The 24,733-nt window shown below is 37.8% G+C and overlaps 1 protein-coding gene across 1 annotated transcript in view; it reads left to right on the forward strand.

Annotated features, from left to right (window-relative positions):
- The first annotated feature begins 303 nt into the window (after positions 1-303).
- The window catches only part of HNF4G (hepatocyte nuclear factor 4 gamma), a 156,879-nt gene continuing 132,449 nt past the window's right edge, over positions 304-24,733 (forward strand). The window contains exon 1 of the mRNA XM_038000375.2: positions 304-559. The gene's annotated coding sequence lies outside the window, so the exon portion shown is untranslated. The remainder of the gene's footprint in view (positions 560-24,733) is intronic.

The following is a 24,733-nucleotide window of genomic DNA, read 5'->3' on the forward strand; positions in this document are numbered from 1 at the left end:
TCCGGCAGTGGCGGCGGCAGTCACCGCCTGGGCCCCGCGAAGGCCCAAGAGAGCCACTGCGGTCTCGGGAGACCGGGCTTTGAGACTTGCTGGCCCGACCGCCGGTCGCCCTGGGGCCTTGGGAACAGGGAAATGCGCGCGCCGAGGCGGTGGCGGCCTCGCTGCTTTCAGTTTTCATTGAGTCTACTGGTTACTGTTTAACGTCCCCACCCACGTTTCAGTTTGTTTAGTAAATCGATCGGACTGTGAGAGTCAGGCCGCTGCCCTGTCGCCATTGAGCAAAGCTAATATTCTCCCAGCATATGGTCTAAAATATTTGCTAGAGATCGGGAAAAACAAACAAACAAACAAACAACAACAAAATCCTTAAGCTTCCTCTCCCAAGTCCCCTCAGCCCCACCCCCACTTCCCACCTCCTCGCTTTCAGCAAACTTCCCAGCCTGGGAAAAGTGCGGCGCGGGACAGCGCGGCGGGGTGGGTGGGGGACCTGCTGCCAGGAGATGCGGCGGCGGCCGCGCGGCTGACTGCGACTCGGGAGCTCCGGGAGCGGCCCGCGCAGGTAAGTTTCTCCGCCGCCGCCCGGGGCCCGGGCTGGCCGCAGCGCACCGCCCCGGCTGCTGCCGGGCGGGAGGAGCCTCGATTCCCCTCGGGCGGCTGAAGGAGGGGCTGAGCCCTAGGACCCCTAGGCCGGTCCGTGTGGAAAGCAGATGCCCCAAGGCCTCGCCCAGGCTGAGCTGGAGGGAAGAAGGCGCTGGAGGTGGGGCAGCAGGGAGTAGGGGGAGCGGGGAAGTGAAAGATGCCAGTCCTTCACCTTAGAAAAGAAAGAAAGAGAGAAGGGAGGAGAGAGAGACAGATAGAGCTGTATTTGTATTTGTTTGGGTGCAGAGAAAGCTTTGGTGGCTGTAGCGGGTCATGTGATTCCCAGGTCTCTAGGGGGTCTTTCGTGTAAGTACTTCTGTGGCCTGAGGCAAGTCCAGGACAAATGGATGTTCATGGACCCTGGAGGTCTGTGGGGAGGTGCTTGGTCCTGCAGCATCACCCCTTGCATGGCCTTTGCTCAAGTCTCAGCTTCCATCGGTCTCTCATGGACAAATTTTGGGAGTCGGCATCTGCCGGTGATGCTGTTGGGGGATACTTTAAATATAATATTGAGACCTTCCTAGCTAACTTTGGGATGACATGTCCTTTGGAAGCTTAGTTAACAACGTGCCAGTTAAGCAATAACCGTTCTGTGTCTAACTGAAATAAGCCAGCACGTGATAAGATCTTAGAATGGAATATATGTGCTTCATACCTGATGGTCTGTGCTTATAAATCTTGCTCTGAACTGAGTCAAAGCACTGCTCCAACAAGCAAAACAATCAGCAAGAGTTTTCACTTGCGGGCAAGGGCAAGAGAAGACAGAATCCAGAAGCTCAAACGTGAATGGGACGTCCTGGAAACTAAATACTCATTGAGAGCACCATTTCCTGGTTTTGTTTTTGTTAGTTTCTTCTGCTTTCTCGTTCATTTTACAGGTTTCTCTTCTCCCTTTAGAGGCGGTTATTTGTCATTAAACTGTTCTTCCTGTCTAGCTATCACCGTTTTTCCACAGGAGTCCTCCTGTCCCCACCTCCTCACCACTACTCCCTCTCTTTTCATGTCCTGTGGACACTCTCATTCAGGCCACCTGATCTGCTGTGTGGTTGAAGTAGGTGAACAAGTAGTGTTGGGCTCTTTCCTGGTATCATTTGAAGGTGTGGCAAGGAGAGGGAGGTGGTGGTGAGTGTTGGTAAACTGCTCATTTTTCGCTTTTCAAAATGGAGTGGAGAATTGAGAGCCATTTGTCTTCCCATTTCTCCTGAGCTCCAGTTATGGGCGTGCAAATAAGGACATTTTTCCAACATGCTTTATGAAGGTTCAACACTTTTACTAAAGTGTGTTTATTAAGATCTCACAAATATTGCATTCTTTAATCACGGTTATAGGCATACGGGATAGCGCAAATTTATTTTAGGGATGGCTAAGATTTTAAAAAAAATACTTCTTATGCAAATAATAAGTATTTGTTTTTGAGTGCCTTGTTTTTTGTTTTTGTTTTTTTCCAAGATGAAGTCTTGCTCTGTCACTCAAGCTAGAGTATAGTGGCACAATCTCAGCTCACTGCAACCTCTGCCTCCCCGGTTCAGCCTCCAGAGTAGCTGGGATTACAGGCACCCACCATCACGCCAGGCTAATTTTTGTATTTTTAGTAAAGATGGGGTTTCACCATGTTGGCCAGGCTGGTCTTGAACTCCTGACCTCGTGATCTGCTCGCCTTGGCCTTCCAAAGTGCTGGAATTGTAGGCGTGAGCCACCACAACCGGCCTGTTTTTATTTATTTTAAATTCTTGTTTTTTTCTATGAATTCTGAAGGTAATATTTTCTCATAAAACACCATCAAAATTGTAGTAAAACATAAAAAGAGCCCCCCCTCCTCCATGTATATGTAACTTCTGTTGATGTTTGGGTTTGTATTTCTCTAATCTCCATGTGTACAACACATAAATTTTTCTTTTATTGTTTTAAAATTTGAGTAATGGTTCATATCATACTAGTATTCTGAAATTTATTTTTCTTTAATATTTTTCAAACGCTTATCTGTCAATACATACAGTTTTTTTTTTTAAATGTGTCTACCCAAGGTAACCAGCCAATGTCCCTCAGAATATTCACTTGGGTTTTTCAATTCTAAGTATTACAAACAATGATGTGAGTACCTACGTGCATTATCTTTGCATGGGTACTGTTGAATATTTATTCTGAGAAGAGAATTGCTGGCACCAGGGAGATCTTTGACAGATATTGCCAAGAGCCTTTCTAAATACCCACAGTATATTTATTGTACCATGCTTGCCAACACTTGATAATAATGACTTATTTAGAATGTTGTCAATCTATTGTTGAAAAATTGATTCTTCATTGTTGGGAATTGTATAAACCAGTCCCAGAACATCTGACTTGGGGATTTTGGGAATTTCGCTTTAAAATATAATAAAATGGGAATGGAATTAAATACACTTGAATATACCACCTCATTCTGAGCTTGTAAAAGAATCTACTGCATTTGTTGCTAACTATCCATTTACTGAATGGCTGGAGATACTGACACATGATAAGTGAGCATTTCTAGATTGCAAACATGGTCCACAGGTTGCAGTTGTGATTTTGTGGTTTGTACCTACATATTCGCCCCCTTCCTAAGAGAAGATTCACACCCCCTAGGACAAAAGTATGATTTTAAATGAGGTCTTATCACTCTGGATCCTTTAAAAAGTTATCCATGCAAATGAAACAACTGGATATGTTGTTGAAACAAACGCAGCCTTGCGATTACTTCTCTCCACCCTCCTCAAAGGTATTTATACCTATTAGTGTCAGTCCTGACACTCATATACAGACATAAGGAACTCTGCAAATATGGCTTACTCTTATTATGTTTTAAAGAACACACATACACACACACACACACACACACACACACACATATATAGATAAGGTAATTCTTATGGAATACTTAATATGCACTAGGTACTATTGTAGGCAATTTATATGCCTTTTGCTTTTTAGATTCTTATAACAATCTTATGCCATTCATATGAACAGTCTTCCTACTTTACAGATGGGAAAAGTGAACCAGAGATAAATGAAATAACTTGACTAAGGTTACACGTTTGCACGGGATACAGTTGTGGATTCAAATGCAGGCACGTCGACTCTAGGTCATGAACAGAACCATGGCTGCTCCATGTTCTCATTGAGTTGCTCACTGCACAGAGGTGCCTAACTGAGCAGAGGAAGGGTTGAAACCTTGACACTACCCACAAGCCAAGCCATGTCCCTTTGCTTTTGGCTAAATATTCCCGGGGGAAGGCACTTTTCTAGGCCACAAAATATCTGTAAGAAGTATCAGCACCCTTGCTGCTGTTGGATAATTTGTAGGAGCTATACAGAGCTATTTGTTTCCATATGTATCTTTGTAACTCAATACTATCTTACCCACTCATTATGGGTAGACCTTAAATAACCGATCTGCCTTATTGCCTGTTCTTCCCTACCTTATATTTTAAAATGTGTTGATAGAGTATGCTCTTTACATGATAGAATTAGCTGATAACACCTGATGTTCCCCTGAAAAGCTTTCATTTTTATCAAGATGGTTTCCTGGAAAACGAATAGGGAATTCATTTTTTTCTCTATGTGTGACACTCCTGTCGTTTTGAAGAACATGAAGGTCTTTGAGGATGACCAGCTTCATGGGAAGTTCTGTGGTGTATAAGTCACAAGGGCAGGCCTTGTTATCAGATGGCAAGGTTTACATCCCAGCCCAGTTTTTCACTAAATGTGAAGGGAGGGGGAGCTTCGGCAACTTATCCTCTTTGAGGTCCAATTTCCTTATTTTTGAAATGTTTGCAATTATAATACCTGTGTCATAGAATTGGTAGGGTAATTATATATGCTAATCCGTGGGAAACATTTAGAACAGTGCCTGGCACATTGAGTACCAGGTATGTGTTCTGTGTTGCTGTTCTTATGATAGAGTGAGATAATGCATCTAAAGCACTGCTTGACTTGTTGTAAGTTCTTAATAGGTGTCACTTGTTTTTATTGATCTTCTCTCTAGAGATTATTATATTTATATACACAAAGTACTTATAACTTCAGAAAATTGTGGACCCCTGGATACCTGTCCAAACCCTCTAATAGGCCTTGGAGATGTATTGATGAATAAGAAAGAGAGTCTCTAATTTCTTGGAGCATTCAGCTAAGCAGTGTAGAGAAAAATCACACCAAGTATAGTTCAATGGCTGGAACACTGGCTTTGGAGTCATTCCTACCTGTGTGCAGATCTCAGTTCTGCCCCCTGTCAGTTGTGTATCCCAGAGCAAGTCATTTAATGTTTCTTCAGATTAAATAGCTATGAAATGAGAAAATAGTTCTTACTCTCAAAGTACATGTGGATAAATTCTTGCATTATTTAAATCAAGCATTTTATCTGTTGAATGTTTGACACTCCGTACACTCTATTTCAGTAGAGAAGAATCATATTTATAAAGGATAACAAAAAGTTGACAAGAAATCTAGACAGTTTTTCCCCATCTAATTTAAAAGTATCATTATTTAATAGTAGGATATCATTTAAAAGTATGATATCAACTGGACCTGACAATTTAATGTTTTAAGTATTTTGAATCTTTGCTCCCTTGGGCTTAGGCACTGTCTTGTGCTTTGCTTACGCTCTTGGCTGACTGAAGATTATGGACTGTGTTTCAAATTTTTTTTTTTTTTTTTTTTGCATTTTCTTATTTCAGACATCACAGTTATATGTTTCAAATAAAGTTAATACACATTACTTTAGCAGAAATTAAGTTATAGGGTCTGTACACGGTACCTGGAATACAAATATAAGTAAAGCAATGTCTCTACCTGCAAGCAGTAATAATCTACCTCGAAGACAAACGTAAGGCGACACTATTATATTGGGATAATAAATAATTATAATTAGTATAATACCATGGAAAACAGAAGCAAAAAAGGATACTTTTAGCTTGAGTAGCCTGGAGATATATCAGGGAAGTGTTAATGACTTCTGATGAGAACTTGCTGAGTAGAGAAGAATTAGAAAAGTATTTGGGGCAGAGGAGATTGCACTTGGAGTAGGAATAGTGGCAAGAGATGAAGTGGGGAAGGAACACTGGGCCAGATTCTAACAATATTGAATGTGGGTAACAAGGATTGGGTGATGTCTGCTAGGCACTGGGAAGCCATCAAAATCTTTAAGCAGGTTGAGTTAAGATTTTTTTTTTTTTTAAAGATTGACTGGCAGCATTTTGGAAAATGGATTAAAGACAGAAAGAAAGGGAGAGGAGAGGAGGACAGGAGAGAGCAGGGGAGGGGAGGGGAGGGGAGGGGACAGGAGGGGAGGGGAGGGGAGGGGATTAGTAAGAACTTGTAAGAAATTGTCCAGTGGCAATGAAGATGAGAAAAGATTAGAATCTGTAGGTTTCAAAGGTATTTAAACTGAATTGAACAATTACAGAATATGTAAGATGAAGGGGTGAGAGAGATTGAAACTGACTTACATTTCTATATTTCTCAGCAATGACTTAGAAACAACCCTTTCCTAAGGTTCTCTTGTCAGACTGGGGATATCTATTAAAAAAAAAAATTATTGGCTGAGCATGGTGGCTCATGCCTGTAATCCTAGCACTTTGGGAGACTGAGGCAGGTGGATCACTTGAGGTCAGGAGTTTGAAACCAGCTTGGCCAACATGGTGAAACCCCACAAAAAAATTAGAGTGGGCATGGTGGTGGGCGCCTGTAATTTCAGCTACTTGGGAGGCTGAGGCAGGAGAATTGCTTGAACCTAGGAGGTGGAGATTGCAGTAAGCTGAGATTGTGCCATTACATTCCAGCCTGGGTGGCGAAGAGAGACTTTGTCTCAAAAAATTTAAAAAAAAAAAATAAAAATTTATTATTCACCATGCTAAGTATAATTGTTGAGTCCTGGGGAACTATTATTCAAACCTAGTAAAAAGCCCACTCACTTTTCCTGGAGTAGGTTAATTAAGTGATTAAATGTAAAATCTTTATTTTTAAGTCAGATTTATTGCGATATAATTTGCCATCAGTAAAATCCCTTTTAATGCATGTGTTTCAGTGAGTTTTGAAAAAGGTATGTAGTTTTGTAACCATTATCACAATGAGGATAAAAAATATTTCTGCGCCCATCTCCCTCAAACTCCCTGTGCCCTTTTGTCATTTTTCCCCTCCACCACACCCCAGGCAACCACAGATCTGATTTCTGTCATTAATGTTGCCTTTTCCAGGATAATATATAAATGGAATCATATAGTATGTACCCTTTTATGTCTTTTTTTTTTTTAACTTAGCATAATTATTTTGAGATTCATTCATCTCATTGTGTGCATCAGGAGTTTATTCCTTTGGAGGAGAAAAAACCCCCTGGATTTATGAGATATTATTGACATACCATAAACTGCATATATTTAAAGTGTACAATTTGAGAAGTTTTGATATATGTGTATACCCATGAAATCACCACAGTAAAGATAGTGAATATAGCCAACACCTCCAAAGGCTTTTTAAAGCTCTTTTATACACTCTTTCTCCTGGTCCTTGCCATCCCCTCCTCCCCTGTAAATTCGTTTGCATTTTCTAGAATTTTATATCCATGGGGTCATGCAGTGTGATTTTGTGTCTGGCATATTTCACTCAGTGTAATTATTTTGAGACGCATTTATGTGCTTGCATTTATGAATAGTTCTTTTTAAAAATATTTTTTGCTAAATAGCATAATGTTGTATAGATATTCTGCAATTTGTTTATTCGTTCACTTGATGAACATTTGGGTTGTTTCCAGGTTTTGGCTATTACAAATAACGCTGCTACGAACTTTCTTATATCCAGTCTTGGTGTATACACTTACATTTGTCTTATATGATTACCTAGGAATAGAATGGTTGGGTCAAAGGCAAAAAATTATCAATCCGGTTTCCAGAGTGGTTGTCCCATTTTACATTCCCACCAGTAGGGCTTGAGAATTCCAGTTTCTTTACATCCTAACCAACACTTGGTATGATCAGTCTTCTAATTTTAGACATTCTAAAAGATATGAGATATTTCATTGTGATTTTGATTTGTATTTCCCTAATGACTAATGATTCTGAACATCTTTTCACGAACTTATGTAACATAAATGATTATCTTTGGTGAAGTTTTATTCAAATCCTGTGCAGTCCCCTTCTTTTAAAACTGAATTGTTTGGTTTTTTTCATTATCAAGTTAGAGGAGTTTTATATATATTATAGATATCAGTCCTTTTTAAGACAAGGGTTTTGAAAATATTTTCTCCCCACATGAATTTCTTCTTGTACAATGGATAGGATTTGATCAACAGAAAAAGGGTAAAGGATATTATAATCATAAATGGGAATAACATGTACAAATGAAAAAAATGAAAAATTGGTTTTACGAGGCCTCAATATGCAGTAAAATAGAAAAAGGTGATAGAAAATGAGTTTTCAAAAATAAAGATTAGCCTACATATAAAGACCTATTTGTGTCATGCTATGGAATTTAGACTCTTTTGTGAGCACTAATTCTAATACAGCAACAATACAACAACAATAGTTATACTAAGAATTGAGTGTTACAGTTTATATTTTTTTTATATACACAGTCTATAGTGTTTCCCCTGCATTAGTTTACTTTAGTCCTGTGACAACTATGTGAAGGCACAGAGACTTGGAGCCATGTGAAGTCAATATCAAATATAGGTTTTTGGAGTTTAAGCCAATGCCTTTTCAACCAGTGTGTGCATGTGTGTGTGTGGGTGGGGTGGGGGGGAGATCATGCATGTGTAAATTTAATGGGGTGTGAGGAAAGAATGACAACTGGATTGGTCTACAAGGGCTCAGAAGGGCACTTTCCCAATAGGGTAGGAGACAGTGTCCTGCTGAGCTCTGGCAGGTGGTACAATAGGTTCTGATAAAGGTTGGGGTGTATAGCTGTACTTTAAAATGACAATTCACAGATATTATAGAACGGTTCACAAAAATTTCAAAATCTCAGAAGATATTTTAGATTCTGTGAATTATTTTTTAGTTGTCTTTTATTTGTAACCTGACTCTAGATAAAGTAAAATTATATGGGTCAATTTGTTAAGAAAAAATAATGTGATCAAGTTCTAGTCTTTATTTTTAATTTCAAGATTTTTATTTTTAGTTTCTCATGGGAATTCAAAGAACTTACTTTTTCAAACACAGTCCTTTTGTTCAGTATATTCTGATTTCATTGTCTTGCTCAGGGCTCTGCCCTGACTTTTTTCTCCATACCGCTGACATGCAATTTGAACCTCAGATCAACTTCAGAAACATGAATGAAAATTACCTGCTGAACAGGCTTTGATTTGGAAGTTTTCATTTTTTTCTTCAGTTTTTGAACTTACATTGAAGTTTTGAAATGTCCTGATTTGCTGTGTTATCAAAATTTTCACCCATTTTTAACTCCTATAGATTCTTTTTATGGTAAAGTAACAGTGGCTTATAACCCAGAGAAATTGAAGTCTACTTGCAAATGTGTGGCTTCTCCCTATTAAAATGGTGTACCTGTATAAGGAAGGTAAACATGATTTTAAAAGTAATTATGTTTCATATGCTAATACACATTACTGTATGTTATTTGTATATCTTTTGTGTGGTCATTTCAAAATCAGTTTAAGAACTGCTCATGTATTGTACAGCATTGTCTATGTAGCCTTCACATGGGATCTGCCATTTTCTCACAGATAAACCTAGAAGGCCTGAACTTCTTTTAAAATAAATTTGCAAAATCATTCTGTTTACATTCATGTTACTTAATTAGTTCGGGATGATGAGAAACACATGCAGGTTTTGGAGTTAAATACACTTGATTCAAGCCTGCAGCTTTGAGCATGTGAGCATGTTAGCAAACTTCCTAGAGCTCTGCCTACCCACTTCACTGTATATTGTGAGACATAAATAAGATGGCATTTAACGTGCTCAGCATAGAGTCTGGCAAAAGGTGGATGTACCTAATAAATGTTGTGATTGCTTGCTATCTTGACTGTTCTCTATATTAATATTTCTATATATTCTGATTTCTGTACGTTTGGTTCACACACATAAGAGCATGTGCATGCACGTGCAAGTGTGCGCACACACACACACACATACACACTGCTGTGACTAGTCAGTGACTAGTCAACATTCTCTTATTTTTATTTTTTTTTATTTTATTTTTTTTTTTGAGACGGAGTCTTGCTCTGTCGCCCGGGCTGGAGTGCAGTGGCCGGATCTTAGCTCACTGCAAGCTCCGCCTCCCGGGTTTACGCCATTCTCCTGCCTCAGCCTCCCGAGTAGCGGGGACTACAGGCGCCCGCCACCTCGCCCGGCTAGTTTTTTGTGTTTTTAGTAGAGACGGGGTTTCACTGTGTTAGCCAGGATGGTCTCGATCTCCTGACCTCGTGATCCGCCCGTCTCGGCCTCCCAAAGTGCTGGGATTACAGGCTTGAGCCACCGCGCCCGGCCTATTTTTATTTTTTATAGATGAGGGTCACCCAGGCTGAAGTGCAGTGGTATGATCATAGCTCACTGTAGCCTCAAACTCCTGGCCACAAGCCATCCTCCTGCCTCAGCCTTCTGAACATCTGGGATTACAGGGAGTTAACATTTATTCAGTTTACTTATGCTAGACACTAAGTGCTTCACATATATTAAATTGTTTAATTCTTTTAATAACTCTATAAGGTACAAGCTATTGTTATCACCACTATGCTGCTGAGGAAACTGAGTCAAGGAGATGTTATGAATACCCTGTGAGACTAAACAACCAGTATAAGCATTAAACAGGAACCAAGGCCATTTGTCTCCAGAGCCCAATTTCTTCTGATAATAACTTTAATACCAATAAGGTCTTATGCTATTAATCTCATCTCAGTTTTTACAGTATCTTCTAAAGCTAAAAATGAAATAAGGTAATTTTATTTTTCTCCTTCTCTGTGTTCTGTCAATTATTTATATGAAGCATATGAATGATTTCACTGAATTCAATTTGAGCATCAATTAGGTGAAAGTAATTTAACGGATATTTCATGTGTAAATAAACGATATGGCAGATTGACTTCTGAGACATGTTAGAATAGATTTTGTAAAACCCTAAATATGATATTTTAATTGAAACTAATTTATGAAATCAGGAATAAACATTGTAATAGTCACATGTTTGATCAAGTAGAACCTGGTGCTTATGGTATTAATTTTTATCTAGTTTTTATACGATAAATTTTGAATACTTAGTGAATTACAAATGTGTATGCCTTACTGTCTTCTCTTCAAAAATCACAAACAAGTATTGTTTAGAAAGTTTCTTGATGGGTAACTACTTAGTAAAACTTCTTGGGAAGTGAGGCTTACAATTTAAAAGACATGGGATGTTTCAAAAGCTAAGTTTTATTTCCTTCTTAATTTAGTTGGTCACTTCCTTTCTTGACAAAGAATCCTGCTACCTGAAACTATCCTCGTTATGGGTGTATTAAATAGGAAACTTGGGTATATTTGTACCTAGCACATGTAACATATATTGAATTACTCTCCATTACCACATGGCTTATGAGTTTTAATGGTCATATTTTTCTTCTATTTATGCATAGATTCCCAGAATGTTAAAACTTTTATAACTTGCAAAGTAATTGTTTTGTAAGTAGAGAATATTTTGAATTTATGTCCTCAAGCTGCCTCACATTACTCGAGTTGTAATGGAGAATAAATAGTGTGCCTGCATAACATGTAGTTTTATAATTTAAGCCCAAAACAATTTTGGATAACATTGTGGTTTTCTAGTACATAAAGCATGTATTTTTTCTTATAAATGAGTTCAAAATCTGACATTTTGTTTGTAAAATTGAGCTAACATTTCTTTGAAAGAAGTAGCTATGATAAAAATGTATCCTTTGTTAAAAAGGGTTACAATTCAATTAGGCAAGAGTTTTTGAATGGGTTTTATTTGCAAAACATGTCGTGGCTCAAGTGACTTAAAAAAAAATAAAATCCTTGGAATTTAGGAACTGGCAAATTAGTTGGGAAAATAACTACAAGTTTCACTGAAATTGGACTATGGTAGGTGTTGTAATATACAAATCACTTATTCCAGGATACTAATATAGATACATACATAGAAACACAAACACACACACACACATATAACACATATATATATTAAATACACATTCACACATAATATATGTATATCTGTGTATATATATATTATTATTATTAGTTTTTGAGACAGAGTCTTGCTCTGTTGCCAGGCTGGAGTGCAATGGCACGATCTTGGCTCGTTGCAACCTCCACTTCCTGGGTTCAAAAGATTCTCCTATCTCAGCTTCCTGAGTAGCTGGGACTATAGGTGTGCACCACCATGCCCAGCTAATTGTTGTATTTTTAGTAGAGACTGGGTTTCACCATGTTGGCGAGACCAAGAGATGGTCTCGATCTCTTGACCTTGTGATCCGCCCCACTTGGCCTCCTAAAGTGCTGGGGTTACAGGTGTGAGCCACCGCGCCTGACCTATATCTATTTAATACACATTCACACACATATGCGTATATCTGTGTGTATATATTATTTATATGCATTAATAATATACATCAGAATATTAACACGTGGAAATACACATGTGCATTTAGATTGTAAATATATGAAATGCTTCATCCTAAGTTTAACTGAATTAAATAAAAGAACTTAACCACTCTTAATCATTTGCTGTATTTTCCGTTATCTATCATTAGTGCCATTCTTACACTTAAGTATTATTCCTTGAACAATTTGTAAATTTAAAGCAAAGAAAAAGCAAAATTAGAAGAGCCATCAAAACTGGTGAAGATTATTTTGATAAAAGAAGAAAATGGGACAAAAATGTGGGAAATTAATGTAACCTAGAATAATATAAATTCACTTCTATAAAAATATGTATAACAAAGAGATTGCATATCACCTTTTAAAAAATAGTTTTTTACAGTTATAGGAAAAATACACAGACCTTATTTAAAAAATACATTTTTTCCTAAATGAAGAAAAATAATGAATATAATATATATTTTAGGTAGGAGTGTTAGTTTGCTAGAGCCACCATAACATAATTCCACATACTGGGTGGCTTAAATAACAGAAATTTATCTTTTCTCAGTTCTGGAGGCTAGAAATTTAAGATCAAGGTTTCAGCAGGCTTGGTGTGTTCTGAAGCCCTTCTCCTTGGCTTGCAGGTGGCTGCTTCCTCCTGATGTCCTCATATGGCTGCCCCTAGATTGGTGTCTGTCTGTGTCCTGATCCCCTTTTATAAGGACACCAGTCATAAGTTATCAGGGCCCACCAACATGACTTGTTCATCTTACCTTAGTTATTTCTTTCTGAGGTTCCACTGGGGTTAAGACTTTAACATATGATTTGGGGAGGGACACATAGTTCAGCCAATAATAACAGAGCAGCCATAAAATGGTTTTGTCACATTAGAAGCCTGGATGTTTTAAATCTTCCTTACGGTCTATGCATATATTTGTTTTCGACTATCAATTAAGTCAACACGGTTCAAACATCTAGAATCAACGCTTTCCTCTCTCTTAACACTCATCCTCATCCACACTTTCCTCGTTGTTGGCCTTAGCATATTCCCCCTTTGACAAGTCCTTCTGGCTAGGACAAACGGCAAAACTGATGTGACTTGAAGATGATATCTGGAGTCACTGAATATATAGAAAGAAGAATCTTTCATGAATAACCTAGTGATAAATCTCTCTCTCTCTCTGTCGCTCTCTCTTTTTGTTTTTGTTTGTTTGTTTGTTTGTTTGTTTGTTTTGTTTTGTTTTGTTTTGTTTGAGATGGAGTTTCACTCTTGTTGCCCAGTCTGGAGTGCAATGGCGTGATCTCAGCTCACCGCAACCCCTACCTACCCGGCTCAAGCGATTCTGCTGCCTCAGCCTCCCGAGTAGGTGGCACTACAGGCATGAGCCACCGTGCCCGGCTAATTTTGTATTTTTAGTAGAGACGGGGTTTCTCCATGTTGGTCAGGCTGGTCTCGAATTCCTGATCTCAGGTGATCCGCCCACCTCGGCCTCCCGAAGTGCTGGGATTACAGGCATGAGCCACTGTGCCCGCCTGTGATAAGTTCCTTGTGTTTTAAAAATTTATTTTTGTCTGCTACTTATGTACAAACCACTATTTTCCCATCATGGCCTTTGAGTAAACGATAGTGTTTTGATTAAATAGCAGCAGAGGGAAGTTCTGTGGGCATGCATGTTTGTGTCCCTGAGACTATCAGAAGTTAAACAACAGTGCCAAAGTAAGCTGAACTCCAAAGGCAGATACTGTGTTTGCATTTGGGAGAAACAGTTTAAGTATTTCTTTGAGGCTTTTGTACTCTGCTCGGTTCAGGTCCTCATACAGGCATTTATGTATCACCTTAATTTATAAATGATGAGTTTTAGTAAGAAACGTTGAATTGACACAAAGAATAATCCAGAGGCTACTACACTGGGCACTTCTCTTGAATCAATGGAAAGAAAAACACAGCAAAGCGCCCTTCATGCGGAATAAAAAGTTTCAAGATGTTAGACCCATTCCGAGGTACTCTATCTATGGTGGCATCCCCTCTATCCTGTATGAAAGAGATAAATACACATAAGCCTTTAAGATACAAAGGGCAGTTTCTATATTTGAAGTTATGCATTCAACAGGTGATTTCAGAATTTCTCAGGTAAAATCCTAACAACTCTTATTGCAGTACAAGCTCCATGATTCACGCCCACAAACACTTCAGTGTCACTTACAGTGTAATTTCAGCTCATGGATGCTTGGAAGAGTATGCTCACTCCCGTGAGTCTGTTTTAAAACAGTGAGTGATTAGTTGTGTTATGACTTTAGCCATCTTGCAATAAATATATTAGGAACAGTAGTTTGTTCATTTAGAGAAATTTATCAGGTCCTAGCTATTTAACTTCTTTGTGGCTTAGTTTGCACGTCTCTCATCTGGGATACCACCACTTACTTCCATAGAATTCCTGAGAATCTTCAATTGAACAAGATATATAAGACAACACTCAGCACCATTTCTGGTACTTGGCAGTTGCTTAATCAACTGAAATGCTTTTTCTCTATTATTTTTAATTTCCTCTTATGGTATCAGAACTAAGTTAAAAAAAAAGAACTCCCAATTTTTTTTGCTTAAATCAAAAGTGAGGAGTCTTCTTAATTTCTGTCTTCTTCTTACACATCTTATCTAATTCATCAGTAAATTAGAGATCTGCCAATATTACCTTCAAATGGGCCTCACGTTTTCCACTTATCTTTACCTCTACAGCTACTATGTTGTCTGAGCCAGTTGTGTACCTGGACCACTGCTGTAAGTCTACGAACTGCTTTCTCAGTAACCACATTGCTCCCTTCAAGGGAGCGTTAAAACATAAATAAGAATACGTTGTCTTCTTGCTTAAAATCATCTGATTGGTTCTCATTGTACTAGGAATAAAGTCCAGACTCTTTGTTGTGGCCTATGAGGCATCTGATGCTCTGGCCTCAGCCAGAGGCCAAGAGAGGTAAGAGAGATCTTACCTCTTGCAACTCTCTTTCACCCCCCCAAGTTTTAGTCACATCTGAGTTTTCTTTATTCTCCTTAAATTAGTCAAGCTTTTTTTTTCTCTTTTTTATCTCAGGGACTTCATCATTTTGTTCAATATTCCTTTCAAACCCTTCCCCGACCTCCCATCCGTAAACATCATATGAATATATTTTATCCTTTAGTTCTCAGTTTCTGTGAGTTTCCTCTGATTTGTACAGGTGTCTTTTTTCATATTTATTGATGATTGGAGATAACTGAATAGACCCAGCTGACTGGGAGGTCTATCAGCAGCAGAAGGTTGAGAGGATATTGTCACAGAAGACCAGGGAGCAAGAGGAGAAAGGAAATTAGGATACTGAGTATTTAATGAAGCAAAACAAACAAACAAAATAACTCTGACTCATTCTTTACATATAACCTGAATATGTATATGACATGACATAATTATTTTTGTTTGGATTAAGATATGATCATTACTAAGAAATGCTAGTTGAGGACTCTAAAGCAGTACTGGACAATAAAAGTATAATTCAGCCTCATGTGTACTTTTAGTTGTCTTACAGCCACATTGCAGGTAAGTAGAAACAAAGGAAAGTCACTTTAATAATCTATTTTATTTAACTGAATATATTAAAAATATAATCACTTCAATGTATAACCAATATAAATGGACAAACTATTAATGAGAAAAAACAAAGCAAACAAAATTATTAATACAATCTTTTCTGTTCTTTTCTCATAGTAGGGCTTGGAAATCTGTGCATTTTACACTTGCAGCATATCTCACTTCACCTAGTCACAGTTCAGAGCTCTGTGATCACATGTGGCCAGTGGCTACCTAATTGGTCAGTCCAGGTCTAACGGTTATTTAAAGGAAGTTTAATCTGCACCAACCTAATTGGTCAGTCCAGGTCTAAAGGTTATTTAAAGGAAGTTTAATCTGCACCATTCTTTTATCGTCTAGGATGACTTTTTATTCAATTTTGTGACAATTTAACTTTGAATTGGTTTTTTAGATTAGATATACCAGCTTTCTATTTTCAATGACTTTTAAATAGATTTATGGGAAAAATATTTTCTTGCATTTATGAAAAACCTATCATCTTTATCTTAATTATGTTTGAAGATAAATAAGGTCGACAGGGGTTAGTTTACACTGGAGAGTTGACAATGCTGCTAGACTTTCCACAACTTTTAAGATTTACGTAAGGCAGTTTACACGGAAATTGCACATGCAAGTGGTTCACAGACTTGAGTGGGCATCAGAATCAGCGGGAAGCTAGTAACTCTGAAGATTTTTCGGCTTCACCCCAGGACTCAGGAGGTCTAGGATGGTGCCGAGCACCTGCATTTGTAGCAAGTTTGCAGGTGCTGCTGCTGCTGGTAGAGGCCCGTACTGGCATACACCATCTCATCTCTCCCCATGTATGGTGCACGTGGAGATTGCCTTGAGCGACAGGGCATGCTTTTCTTCTTTATATGGTTGATGATGCACACCTTGGAAACGACTATTTTTTTCCTTTGTTTCTATGTGTGTGTGCGCCAGTTGGAGGGTAGATGGAGGAAGTTACTTACCTGTTCATTATACTGTTATGTTCTACTCTGAGAAAACAGTAGCAAAATAACTTTAGGGGAAGCATAACAACAAAATAAATTTCAGAGAAGGAAACTGAGATCAGTGACCAATACAAGCTTCTAGTGACTGTTCCATATATTTTACCATGCTGTGAGGGGTGGGGAAATAGGAAGGTATTTTACCTGTACAGTGTCGATTTTCTAGGTCCAGATGACAGACTATTACTGAAGTAATAATAGCTTTGTTGAATACTGAACCAAAAGCTAATATTTTCCCCAGAGTAATTTATCTCTTTTCTAGCCATTATGATATCCACTAAGTTCTAAGTGTTAAATTAGCTTTGAGGCTCACATGGAAATAAGTACCATTGTTTATATGATCAGGGCAGTGCTTGTTCAGCTACTGTTTCATGTTGGATTTCTGCAAAGCTGCAATTGTGTGAAGCAGGCCTCAGTGGATACTATGTAAAATGAATGTCAAATTTCTGAGTGATGAGGAAAATCATTACCAAAGTAAATATATTAACTTTGATAAGGCTATACATTTTAAGATTTTTTTTTTAAAAAAGGCTAAATTTAGGAAATAATCCAGTGAAATTAATCTTTCCTCCTTATGTTCTCTGAAAACTTTTATTTCCTTGCTACATTATCTAATATTTATTGAGCATTTAATATTTGCAGGCACTGCTCTAAATGCTTTATCAGCATTAGTTCATTTAGTCCTCATAACAAGCTGATGACTATATTATTATCATTCCGATTTTACAGATGGGTGTTACACAACCAGTTAGGAGCAGAGATGATATTCTCCTGGGCTTAACTGCCACATTATATCTTCCTCTGTGAGATTCAGCTGCCTTAATGCCTTCTTTCAACGCTCGGTCTTTCTTCCTTGACCTTCTCCTAGTCCATAAACTTATACCCAACTATACATCCATTTGAAATAGTTTTGGCCAAGAATTTTTTTTTCCCTTTTCCATAATTTTATACTTTTTTCTCCCTCCATGTCTTCACTGTCCTTCACCTTATCTGAAAGTATAATCTCTCTTCTTTTGGCTTAACTCTGTCCTTAATAACATTTTACATTAGTTAGCTCTCATAACTTTCAATTTATTTATGACTTTTTTTTTTTTTTTTTTTTTTTTGATATGGAGTCTCACTCTGTTGCCCAGGCTGGAGTGCAGTGATGCGATCTCGCTCACTGCAAGCTCTGCCTTGTGGGTTCACGCCATTCTCCTGCCTCAGCCTCCTGACTAGGAGGGACTACAGGCCCCGCCACCACCATGCCGGACTAATTTTTTTGTATTTTTAGTAGAGATGGGGTTTCATCGTGTTCGCCAGGGTGGTCTCCATCTCCTGAGCTCAGGCGATCCGCCTGCCTCGACCTCCTAAAGTGCTGGGATTACAGGCGTGAGCCACCGCGCCTGGCCATTTATGACTATTCTTAATTATAAAAGCAGAAACAGAACATTTAAAGAATTTTTTAAATGAAAATTAAATCACTATCCAGCACACACATACTTCCTTCTTTGAAACTTTCTGCCCAGTTTCTTTTTTTTGAGACAGAGCCTCACTCTGTCGCCCAGGCTGGAGTGCAGTGGGGCAATCTTGGTGCACTGCAACCTCCACCTCCCAGGATCAAGTAATTCTTCTGTCTCAGCCTCCCGAGTAGCTGGGACTACAGGTGCGCGTCACCACAGTCAGCTAATTTTTGTATTTTTAGTAGACCCGGTGTTTCACCATGTTGGCCAGGATGGTCTTGATCTCTTGACCTCATGATCCACCTGCCTTGGCCTTCCAAAGTGCTGAGATTACAGGCATGAGCCGCTGCGCCTGGCCCTGTCCAGTTTCTTATATGTGTGTGTTTGTTGACAGGTGTATGTTTTATATTTATTCACTATGAGTAATATGTATATGAATTTTTACATTGATTATTGAATTATTTTTTTCCTTATTAGAGTAATATTTAGCATTATCTTCTTAATATCAAATTAAATGTTCATTAAATAGAAATAATACAATCTACCCAACCCTTTTTAAAATTTTTGTACAGGTTGAGAATTTTTATTAATACAGCATTTTAAATTTTTTACCTTTATTTTATTTTTTAAATTTCCACTTTTATTTTTGATTCAGGGGCCACATGTGCAGGTTTGTTACAAGGGTATATTGGATGATGCTAAAGTTTGGGCTTCTACTGATGCCATCACTCAGATAGTGGCAATAATACCCAACAGGAAGTTTTTCATCTCTTGCCCCCTTCTCTCCCTCGCACCTTTTGGAGTTCCCAGAGTCTACTGTTTCTAACTGTATGTCCATGTCTACCCAAGATTTAGCTCCCACTTATAAGTAAGAACGTGCAATAATTGGTTTTCTGTTTTTGTGTTAATTTGCTTAGGATAATGGCCTCCAGTTGCATCCATGGTGCTGCAAAGAACATGATTATTTTATTTTTTAAATGACTGCATAGTATTCCATAGTATATATATATACCATCTTTTCTTTATCTAATCCACCATTGATGGGTGCCAAGGTTGATGCCATGTCTTTGCTATTGTGAATAGAGCTGTGATGAACATACAAATGCATTTGTCTTTTTGGTAAAATCATTTATTTTCCTTTGAGTACATACCTAGTAATGGAATTGCCAGGTCAAGTGAGAGTTCTATTTTTAGTGCTTTGAGAAATCTGCAAACTGCCTTGCACAGTGACTGAACTAATTTACATTCCCACCAATAGTGTAAAAGCATTTCCTTTTCTCTGCAGCTTCACCAACATCAATGCAGCTTATTTATTTATTTATTTATTTATTTATTTATTTTTGAGACAGAGTTCTGCTCAGCCACCCAGGCTGGAGTGCAGTGGTGCGATCTCGGCTCACTGCAATCTCTGTCTCCCGAGTTCAAGCGATTCTCCCATCTCAGCCTCCCGAGTAGCTGGGATTACAGGCACCTGTCATCGTACCTGGCTAATTTTTGTATTTTAGTGGAGATGGGGTTTCACCATGTGGGTGAGGCTGATCTTGAACTCCCAACCTTAGGTGATCCTCTTGCCTTGGCTTCCGAAAGTGCTAGGATTACAGGCATGAGCCACCGCACCCAGCCCAGTACAGCTTTTTAAAAAATCAACTTATCTAGTATTAACTTCCAGAAGTTAATTTAGTGAGTCAACAAATTAGCCTTTTTCTGGCTTTTTACATATATCCTTGTATTGGTTTTGCTTTTAAATGATTTTTTTTTAAAGTTAATGGTAGCCAATCTTAATCGCACACTCAAATTTTTACATATATATACACACATACACACTTCTGTAACAATTGCTACCCCACATAGGAAATTTCCAACTCCCCAAAAGTATCATTGGGCTCCTAACCAGGCATAGATTAATTTCACCTATTTTACTGTCTTGCTGTGTATTTCTGTTGTTGTTCTGTGGTATGCCATTGGATGAATATGCTACAAATAATTTACCAAATCTACTGTCGATGGTCAGTTAGGTTTCCCGTTTTAGGCTATTACAATAAAGCTGTCTTGCACATAGTTTACAAGTCTTTTACTGGACTTGAGCACTCCTTTCTGATGGTCTGTTTCCAAGGGTGGATTTACTGGACCATAGGGGATACATGTGTTTAGCTAATATTAGTTTTTTAAGGTATAAAATCTATTTAAAATATGAATGGAAATATTTCTATTTTGTCAATTGCTAAGAATAGTATACTATTATTTGAAAGGAGAGAGATTAAATAATTTAGAAAAGTGGTAGCAGAGTCTAGAAGCAACTAATTCCACTTGCCTTTGGTCATTTCCTTTCTCTCCGTATGAGCTTACTGTACATGCAACTATATAACTATTTTTTTCACAGCAACATATTCCTAAGTTTTTAGACTTTTAATATCATACTGTTTTGGCTATAAGTACCTTTCACTTCCATTCCTCATGGATTTCGCTCATGCCATTGTGTCTGTCCAGAATCACATCTTCCCTGATATCTATATGTTTCCCCATTGCACTCCCTCTAGACTTATCATACTTTTAATGATATATTTTAAGGAACTGAAGCTATTCTTATAAATTATCTCTTCTGGTCATCTTATAGAATAATTTTCTCAAAATTAAGCAGACACTTCTTTTATATCTTCTTTTATACCTCTGAACCAGGAAGTGAACTCAGAAAAACATTTCCTTCAACACAGGCTTTCATTTGTTTGTTAGGGTGTGCCGGCAATAAATATTTTCTCTCTGGGACACCTAAATTATGGCCACTGTTTTAACCTTAATAATATTGTTGAGGTGCAGACCAGACAAGGTTTCCATTATTGCAATTTTTATTTATTGGAGGATGAAAGGTTGTTTAGTGAAAAGAGTAGATGGGAAGAGCTAATGATTGGCTAAGTACTATGGAACTCCCTGACACTGATCAAATTATGTTAATGTTTAGTTCAGTACCTGGGAGTATTACAGTCACTTGTTAAAACTCCATCATGTAACACCTTTTTCAGGCCTGGGATCATGATGAGGTTAGGCATAAATACAATGATTAATTTTTAATGCAAGTTAATCATCAGATTTAAACATTTTAAATCTGTGTATTCTTTTTCATATTGTTTTTTAAGTGGTTTATTTTTGAAAAAAGTTTTAGTTAATGTTCAATGATATTGCTATGACATGAGAAGTGAGGTGATAATAAGTAATCTTTTTAGACCAGTCTTATCAAAAATTTACAGCATACCATGTACTGGCTATTTGCAGGTATTCTTTTTCTCATGATCTCTGTGTATTTCTTAGAATGCATGTTACCTTGTGAATATCAGTGAGTAGGCTGTGATGTTGAACATCTGACAGGCATCCAGATTCTAATTAAGTGTTGAAATAAAAATATTAAAAAATTAAGAATAGGCCAGGCACGGTGGATCACACCTGTAGTCTCAGCACTTTGGAAGGCTGAGGCGGGGGGATCACTTGAGGTCAGAAGATCAAGACCAGCCTGGCCAACATGGTGAAACCCTGTCTCTACTAAAAATACAAAAATTAGCCTGATGTAATGGCACCTACCTGTAGTCCCAGCTACTTGGGAGGCTGAGGCAGGAGAATCGCTTGAACCCAGGAGGCAGAGGTTGTAGTGAGCCGAGATTGCACCATTGCATACCAACCTGGGTGACAGAGTGAGACCCCGTCTCAAAAAATAAATAAATAAATAAAATAAATAAAATAAAATAAAGACTATCTTGGCATCTAGTATACTACATGACAGGTAGTGAATGCCTTGATAAGTATTTGTTGAATGAATGAATATATTAATATAATAGGTTAAATTGTAATAAGCCTATATTTCTTTGATTTGGATAATAGCAGGGTATATTGAGAAAACTGTGGAAAATAAACAGAATTTATATACTACCCCATAAATGTATATATATGTTATGTGTATTGTATCAAATAACTTATATTTTATTAACGCAAATGAACCCTGAAGGTTTGTGTAGCACCTTAAGCCAGCAGTTCTTTTCCTCGGTTTGCACCCTTCACAAAGTCTTGCACGTGAATAAAAGGAAGTATGTACAGTAATATCAATCAAAGCAATGTTGTTTTTAGTAGTAGAAATCAACAGACAATCTCAGCGTTCATCAATATGCATAAAACATTGCTTTATATACGTACAATGGAACATTACATTGTGGTGAGAACATATAATAAGAGGTATACCCATCAACATGAGTATTAATATTATTACATACATTTTGTTATTGATCAAAACCTAAGGTTAAAGATGAATCGTTTTAATCTATACCTAGCAGGTGGATATATGATTGGAGAGAGGCACAACTAGGGCTTTCCCACAGTGTCAGTGTTCTCTTTCTTCACTTAGGTAGGTTATTTGGTGTTTCATTTATTGTTAGCCTTTTATCCGCACAAATGCCTTATATGTATGCTTTCATCTCTGATATATTTTAAAATTAAAAAGAAAATAAACTATTTCCTAGGGGCAGTAATATGTTAAGTAATATCCTTGTATTTATAGAGCTTCCAGCTACAGTAAAGGTAGACATTAATTCAATAACTGCAATTACTCCAAGCTTATTTAATAAGAAGTATGTGATGCCATAAGACTATGCAATAGCTGATACAATCTAATCAAGAAAGTGCAGAAAGAGCTTCACTGAGAAAGTAGGAACTGAGGTGATATCTAAATGATGAGTGAAAATTAGCTTAGAAAACCAAGGAAAAAAAGAGGAATATTTGCAAAGGCCTTGTGGCGCAGGAGAGAGCACTGTTAAACATGAAGAAAATAAAGAAGGCCAGTATAGTTGGAGAAAATGGTATCATGACGAATATTGAGAGGTAGTAAGGGTCAAAATAAGAATCTTGTAGATAAATGTTAATGCTTTAGCCTTTGCCTATGTTGATGAGAAGCTACTGAGATATTTTAAGCAGGGAGATGATGTCAACAGATTTACATTTTGAATATATTATTCTGGTGGCAGGTGAAAAATGGATTGGGTGGAGGCAAAGGTAGATACGGGAAGACCAGTCAAGACAGTATTTTAGTACAGGCGCCAGATCATGATAGCTTAACAGAAGTTACTGGTAGAGAATATCAGAAGAGTAGATTGATTTCAGAGAAATTTTGAGGGCAAAATATAAGGGACATGGTAATAATTTGGAAATGGCAAGTGTGCAAGGAATTCCTCAAGAATAATTTCTAAGTTTCTAGCTTGCTTAAATGAATGGTTGGTGGTACCCCTCACAGAGAGAGAACATAGGAAGAAGACCAAAGGTTAAATGGACTCTCTAACATGGTCAGATTTGTATGCCTAACATCTGTGCATCTTAGATCTCTGAGAGCAGGTACTGACTCAATTTAGACTTTGTCTTTCAAAAGTTATGTTTCAACAATGTATTTTGTATGGAATTTAATCTTCAATATAGTGTAACTCCATTTTCTCTCTCTCTTTTTTTTTGTTCTTTAGACAACATACAGACATATTAATATAAAGTAAGTGCTTGGGTTCTGTTTTTCTCTCTTCCATTTCAGTTTCTTACCATTGTCCCTACTTCTACCATAGGAATCTCTGGATTTCTTTCCACCACAGGAATCTCTGACTCTAAATCCCACATATTGGAGGATTATTGGTTCTTTGCTACTCACCATGGTTAATTAATACTCACTTCTCATAATGAAGCTGGTAGTATCTAATGTAAGCCTTGTTCCAGGATTAGCAAAGATCATGACATTTCATAAAAGTGTAGCAAAGTGAAGCATAGCTCTGTGTTTTTTTCCTTTTAAAGTGGAAAGGCCCATCAGGTCCAAAAGTCTGAGTTGAAGAAAGAAGGCTAGAATCATAGCCTTTCATTGCAGTCTTCCAATCAGAAACCCCATAGTTATCCTTTCCTTGAATTTCTGACAGTATGGTAGACCGAATGTCTACAGAAATCCTTTCATTAACAAAAAACCTAAAGATTCCAGACTGTATAGCCGAGGCCGACGGATAACGAGGTCAGGAGATCGAGACCATCCTGGCTAACACAGTGAAACACTCGTCTCTACTAAACACTCGTCTCTACTAAAAATACAAAAAATTAGCCAGGCATGATGGCTTGTGCCTGTAGTCCCAGCTACTAGGGAGGCTGAGGCAGGAGAATCGTTTGACCCTGGGAGGCGGAGGTTGCAATGAGCCAAGATCTCACCACTACACTCCAGCCTGGTCAACAGAGCAAGACTTCATCTCAAAAATAAATAAATAAATAAATAAATAAATAAATAAATAAATAAAAATTTTAAAAATAAACTAATTGCATAGCTGAGTTGGTGGAAAGTAAGGGGAATTCTCAGAGTCCATGAACAGCATGAAATAACAAATCAAGAGAAGTAAGCAAGATGAATGTCACTGAAACAGACATTTTCTCTGAAGATGTTTGGCAGTTCTTCATTACATACAGCCTAGGATTTAAAAGACCATTTTTTTTGGTAAACAAATTTAGTTTGGGCT

This window comes from Chlorocebus sabaeus, chromosome 8, assembly GCF_047675955.1.
Source record: "Chlorocebus sabaeus isolate Y175 chromosome 8, mChlSab1.0.hap1, whole genome shotgun sequence".
NCBI lineage: Eukaryota > Metazoa > Chordata > Mammalia > Primates > Cercopithecidae > Chlorocebus > Chlorocebus sabaeus.